The sequence below is a fragment of the Meriones unguiculatus genome, chromosome 14, assembly GCF_030254825.1.
Source record: "Meriones unguiculatus strain TT.TT164.6M chromosome 14, Bangor_MerUng_6.1, whole genome shotgun sequence".
In the NCBI taxonomy this organism is placed as follows: domain Eukaryota; kingdom Metazoa; phylum Chordata; class Mammalia; order Rodentia; family Muridae; genus Meriones; species Meriones unguiculatus.
In genome coordinates this window covers 19714843-19721815 of record NC_083361.1, presented here as the reverse complement: position 1 = coordinate 19721815, position 6973 = coordinate 19714843, and the positions used below count along the sequence as shown (strand labels likewise).

Below are 6973 nucleotides of genomic sequence, written 5' to 3'. Positions count from 1 at the left end.
TAATAAACTTCATTTTATGGAGCATCTTTCATTCCAGCGCATCTCACGCACACACACGCGCGCGCGCGCGCGCGCTGGAGGTATCTTAATAGTAGTTAGAAAATTAAATAACACATTCGAGTCGCAGGCAGCCCCAGCGGCAATGCCTGCTGGAACACTGGAGCTGGAGGCGGGGGAGTGTGTGGGGTGCCCTCAAGAAAGAAGCGGGCATCTTTCCGAAGGGTATCCCAGGTGAATGCGCTGGCAGGATTCTCGGCTCCAACCCTCTCTTCCTTCTCTCTCTCTCACCCAGACCTGGGAGACCAAACCTTTAATTAATGTAAACAGCTGTCAGGAGAGCCGCTCAGTGTTAAGGAACAGTCTTGTTTGAACTGCTTGTTCAGGGCAGGCGAAGGGAATGAGGAGTGGGAATGTCAGGACTCCCTTCAAATGATTCGTTATAAATGTATCGCTATGCTGTCAAACTTCTTAAGTGTCACTTAAGGGTTTCTCAATTTATCCAGCAATATTTTTAGCTCTTAAAAAAAAAAGCTGGAACATTTGTTGCTTTCTCCTCCCTCTCCTCTCTAATCTAGACCTAGTAACACAAAATCACGCTGCCTTGTTTACTGGTTATTAACATAATGCCAACGAATTCTACTTAACTGACTAGCACAGCTGTTAATTGTAACAGGTTTAAAAATGGGAGTTTGGGGAATCGTGTAGGCTGTTTCTGAGAGTGTTGCTGACCAGGTAATTCAGCTACGTGTGTGACATTCGATTCATTACCACTGTGTGTGCAGTGATTCTGTTGTGAGACTTTTCTTTGGGGCATCACATACTTCGGAGCAAAAGTTCGAATTGTTGAGTAGAGAGGTGCTTATTAATAAACGGTTTTTAGATGGAGTCCTTGTAGGTAGTGGATGGAATGTCCATGAGCAAGATAGATTCGAGAAGGGAACTGTTGCTATACATTATATAAGAGACGAGAGCAGTAATGGTGCAGCATTCCTGACATGATGTGGCAAGGGCTACTCACGCTCAGGATGAACGGGGGAGTGGAATGAATGCGGTGCCTTCAGATTTGGAGTTAAAGTCTTCGGCAAAGACATGAAAGGGACAGTAGTGCAAAGTTTGAGGAGAGTAGAAAATGTTTGAGAAAGGGAGATGGCTGCGGAGAGCACACCAGGCTTTGTGGATGGTGGTGACTCTGAACGTACAGTGTGGTAACCTCCCTGCTCCGCTGACCCCGAGTTGTGTCCAGCTGCTTTGAGACCGGGCTAGCTTATTTCGGGGATAGTGAATTTTCTAAATGCCCTTGAAAATAAAACATCAGAAACACTGGTATGAAATCTTATAGATGCCTCAACAAGCTTGAAGGTTTTCATATACCTGCAGCAAAACAAAACACCAAGCAGTCAGGTTGTTGAGGGTACTGGCCAAAGTGACTGTGTAGTGATAGCTCAGAATAAACAGCAGAAGTGGGGGGTTACTGATGATCAATCAAACAGCAGGCGGCATATGGTCAGTGGAATTGTGAACACAATGAAATTGAAGAGCAGATGAGAATGATTGCTGAGCGCAGTGCAGGGGGATGGTGGGCACAAGATCCAGAGGGTAGCCGTGAGGGTCTGTGCTGAAATGAAGTGTTAAAAAAAAAACTTTCGAGATTTTTTTTTTTTCCACCTAACAATTTCCCTCAATATCTCAGGCAATCTCTGAGTTAAATATTCTGGGGCTAAAAGAGAACTAATAAGAGATAATAGGAAGTTTCTTTAATTCTTACCTTAGGTGGGTCAAAAATAGATCCCCTAAAAGTCACAATTACAGGTGGGAATACAGTTATTGTTAGGGACCTGCCTTGCCTGGGAGAGGCCCTGGGTTCAGCAGCAGCTGGCAGGGGTGGGGGATGGGGTGGGAAACGGACTGAAGTATCTGCTAGTGTGTGCCTTCTGACAAAGATGCATTTGAACGGGGCATGCTCAGTGTGCAGCTTTACCTGAGCAGACAGATGTTGTGCTGAGTTTCAGAGCAAAACCAAATAACTAAATAATGCAAACAATAGTTGTATCTTTCAAATCAGTAAAACAATCCCAAGAAGTACAAGTAGGATGTGGGAGGTAGGGACTGGCCTCACTCCAAGGTCTCTGCAAGGGTGACTCCACACAGTAGCAGAACCTTAACAGTCTCCCCTCAGTGTATTGTAGTCAGGCCGCTCGCATTTTGTTTACAGTGTTTCATTGCAGTCTTTTTCAAAGTTTATTTCACTTTATGTCTGTGGGTGTTTTGCCCACACATGTCTGTGCGCTGCCTGCATGCCTGGTACTGGAAGAGGCCAGAAGAGGTTGTCACACCACTGAGACTGAAGTAACAGATGGTGGTGAACCACCATGTGGGTGCTGGGAAGCAGGCGAGGGTCCCGTGGAAGAGTGGCCAGTACTCTTAACCACGGAGCTATCTCTCCAGTTCTTTTATTGAAGATTTTAAATGATACTTGTTTGTTTTGTTTTTTGAGACAGGGTTTTTATTGCCTTGGCTGTTCTAGACTCGCTTTGTAGGCCAGGTTGGCCCGGAACTCACAGCAATCTGCCTGCTTCTCCCTCCCTGCGTGCTGGGATTACAGGCACACACCACCATGCCTGGCTTTTGCATGATTTTTAAAAGTAGGTCTATAGCAGAACTCTTAGAACTAAAGTGGTCTTCACAGGGTAGTTAGAAAACCACTGTAGCGAACTAAGGAAAGTGTCAGGGCTCAGATACGACATTTGCTGGCCTTTTTGCGTTGGCTCGAGCCCCCTTAGCTTCTCCGTGTCTGTTTTTTCCTCTGTAAAACAAGGACAGTCCCTTGGCTTCTAGTGATGGTTTAACCAGATCAATCCATAGGAAGCATTAAGAATGGTACCTGGCATTCTGAGTGGTGAGCGCTCCTTACAAAATATTGTCGTATTGCTGTTTTGCAATAAGCCTCAAACTTTTTTATTTATTTTATTTATTTTTTATTTATTTATTTTATGCATATGAGTGTTCTATCTGTATATACACCTGCATGCGAGAAAAGGGCACCAGATCACGTTATACATGGTTTTGAGGCACCATGTGGGAATTGAACTTGGGACCTCTGGAAGAACAGACAGTGCTCTTAACCACTGAGCCATCTCTCCAGCCCAAGCCTTAGGTTTTTACTGTGAAAAATGATAGGATTTAATTAGATGTTTTTGGAAACAAGGAAACATCAAGAATAGCATACACGAGCTTAGAGTTAAACAGCTTCCGTCTTGCTTTGTGCTTTCTCTATCACTTTTGTATTGTTCCTCTTGTTCTTCTTGTTCTCTCCGTGCTCTAACCTTGGTGCTCCTCAGCTTCTGTGTCAAACAACCCCAGCTGATAAGCTGTGTTGCCAGGACACTGGGGACCACACTTTGGACTGGCGGGGTTTTGCGTTTTGTTGTTGTTGTACTGGTCACAATACAGAAAAGGTATATCCTTTCTATTTTCACCTGGCTGTGAGAACCTTTCTTGCATGTGTTCTGATAGCTTGGTTTATGTACAAGCTCCTGCAGATGTAATGAAACCGTGTTTGCGAGGGAAAGTGCCTGGGGAGAGCACTTGAAGGACCCTCAGCAGTGTCCACGAGTACAACCAGGAATGTTTAATGCTGGGTGGATACAATGGCACAGTTACATAATTCTGCTCTGCTCTCTTGAGGGCAGATCCCTGCTGGTCAGTGGACTCAGCATTAACAGCAGCATCATTTATGTAGCGCTGTGTGCTATCTGAAGTCTAGAGGCTTCACTGCTTGCTTTGATCCCTTTGGCTTCATGTATCTGGCTGATAGGAAATTGACATTTCCCTCTGTTTCAGTGTATGTGACAGTGTATATGACACATGAGTGTCGTTGTGGCAAGGGTTCCTTTTAAGAAAACTCTGTTGGGGCTGTGGTGTAGAGGTTCTGTGGTAGTGCCCTTGCCCATTACATAGGAAGCCAAGATTGAGTCTTTTCCTTGAAGTGCTACCTACAGTTTTCATTCGTCTTAAGTAAGATTTCAATCAAATTCCCTAGGGATTTACGTTTTTGCCAGATTACAGAATAGGAAAGGGGCAGACTTGAGTTTCAGTCTTCAAATATTGGCTTTGGGCTTGACAGACATTTCTTAACCTCCCTGTCACTCTTCTCTCTTGTCCCTAAAGAAGCAAACACTTTTTTAAAAAAAAAACAAAACAAAACAACAACAACAAAGAAACGCTGTTAATTTTAGTATGATCAACAGTTAGGCAGATCTCTAGATTTCTGAAAGGAGTATCATCCCTCTACAGCAAGGGTTTTAGTGACCACCCTGACAGTGACTGGCCTACTGCTTCCTGTGAGGAGTGCTGCGTGTCCCCCAAACTCTTTTTTTTAAATATGTATAAAAGAGCTTCTTCCCTACATCTTATCAAAGTCTCTAAAGTGGGTGTGTAAGAAAAAGTCACTGGATTTGCTCTTGAAGGCATTTCCATTCTTCTTTCTGTTGAGATGGGATGTTGGTGTTTGAAGGGGGATCACACACTGATACCCTTGTGCCTGCTACTGTTTCTGCTTTTTGAGATAGGGTCTACTTCAGATTGGCCCAGAGCTCAGTGTCAAGGTCAAGGTCAAGGTCAAGGTCAGTGTCAGTGTCAAGGTCAAGGTCAAGTGTCAGTGTCAAGGTCTCTAAAGGAAAGAACTGATAGGATGTGTATGTGCGTTAGGAGAGAGGATTTCCAAGAGTGGCTTACAACTGATAGGGACTGGGTGTTCTTCAGCAGCAGTCTGTGTGTTAGAGAGGCTCAGAGTCTGGGATTAGGTGCCTCAGCATCCCCAGTCTGAAGAGCTAGAGGCCCAGAAGCTGGGTTTCATTGTCAGCAACAGCAACAGGTAGACACTGGCAAGAAGCAAGTCTGGCAAGCAGCACTGTTTCCCTCTGACCTGTCTCCATGTAGGCTCTCCTCCAGGTTTTACCTGCTCTGGGGCAGGGTCTGTCCTTTCTGGAAGTACCTTCAGAAACCAACCCAAAGTCTCTTGACCAGTCTCTCGAGCTGGTCAGGTTCATAAGATTATCACATTAACTGTGTAGCCCAGCCAGATTAACTCACTGTCCTCCTGCTTCTATGTCCTGGTTACTGGGATTCTAAGGCCTGGGCTACCATGGCCGCCAGCTTTATCCCTGTTCCTATTTTAAATTCATTGAGGGGGAAATAATTAGGAGCTAAAATGTGATGTTAGTACTTACAAAAGAGGATATTAAAAACTGGCTTATTTGGTTACACGCACTTTCCAACTATTGGATCCCAAAATGTAGACTAACTCTCTAGTCCTAAGCAGAAGTGCAAACCTGTGCCTGCAGGACCTCCGGAAAGAAAGAATGGAGCTGTTTTCACAGGCAGACTCCTGCGCTAAGTATGCCTGGGTCTGTCTCTTACACTAACTCAATCTCTTCCCCCTGCCCTTCTTGCTGCCTCTGGCTTTCATGGGTAGAAACTTTCGTTTATACTCGGACAATGTCCCACATTTTGTGAGATAAGTTTCCTTTTTTCTCAAGTCTAAAAATTGAGAAATACTTGGGGAATGGAGAGACTTGGGGAAAAAAGTATCATTTCCCTGCTGGTCCCTGCCATCTTCCCCAAAGGAAGCAGCGAAGTCTCACGTAGGCACTTTGGCACAATTGCTAGCTCTCTGAGACTGGTTCAGCATCCACACGTAGGTCCTGGCCTATCCCCAGGTTTAAAGTGTTAAAGCACACCTACCTCTGCAGACTCTCTTAGTAAGTAGTGGGAATTATTATTGAATAGTAACAGCAAAGCCTTTCCTCTGAGCTGCCATAACTCCAGTGTTCACAGCCAGGTAGCATGAAGCAGCTCCGTGTCGTTGCTGAATGAGCTAGGCCACTCAGAACCTGCTCGGTCTGTCCCATGGGGACTTGTAGAGGGAGACCAGGTCTAATTGCCAGGAGGGCAGCCCTGAAACTGTGTTCTCTGGTTCAGAAAGTATCCATAATATTCCTTCATTTTGAGTCCTTCCAATAAAATTCCTTTTCAACAACTTTATTGAGATATTACTCACAGCACAAAACACTCAATTTGTGTATACAGTTCAGGGGGTTGTAGTTTATTCATGAAGTTGTATGGCAGTGTTACCACATCAGCTTTAGAGTTTTCATTATTCCAGAAGGCAGGCGCATACCTCGTGGCTGGCATCTTGAACTTCCTCGGCTTAAACAACCACTAACCTTTCTGCCTAGAGAGTTGCATGTTCTGGGTATTTTAGGTAAGTGAAATTTGTGATTAGCTGTTTCATTTATATTTTTAAAGTTCACCCATATTGGATTTTTAAAGTACTGAGTAATTTTTTGTTACTGAGTAATTTTCCATGGTAGCAATAAACTAATTTTTATTTCCCCATTCACCAGTTGGTAGAAGGAAATTCTGTAATGATAAAATAGTTCACTGATGTCCTTTTTTAAAGTAACATTATAGAGCTAGAAAGATTGCTCAGTGGTGATGATGAACATTGCTGTTCTTGTGGAAGACCCAAGTTCAGTTCCCAGCACCTTGTAACTATACCTTTATGGGGTCTGACACCTTCTTTTGGCCTCTACAGACACCTGCATTCATGGACACAAACCCACCCAGAGATATACACATAAGTAAAAAAAAAAAAAAAAAAAAAAAAAATTCTCTTTTTAATGTGACATTATCAGAACTTACACATATCAAGTAATAAGGACTTGGGAAAAAATTCAAAGACAAGTCTTTTATAGTATTCACAGAGTATGTTCAAAGCTTGAAGTCATTTGATGCCAAATTTTACAGTGTAGACCAGATTTCCTAATATGAGATTAAAGTTTCTGAGCAAAGCATTGATTTTCCCTTTCTGGTCTTCCAGAATTCATTTTTTCTTTTTCTTTTTTTTTTTTTTTTAACAGTACCAACAGAGATATAACCAGAGATTCAATCTGAAAGGCCTGAAAATGTTGTA

The 6973-nt window shown here is 43.5% G+C and overlaps 1 protein-coding gene across 2 annotated transcripts in view; it reads left to right on the top strand.

Annotated features, from left to right (window-relative positions):
* Mosmo (modulator of smoothened) overlaps positions 1-6973 on the top strand; it is a 58494-nt gene that overhangs the window by 469 nt on the left and 51052 nt on the right. The window lies entirely within an intron of this gene.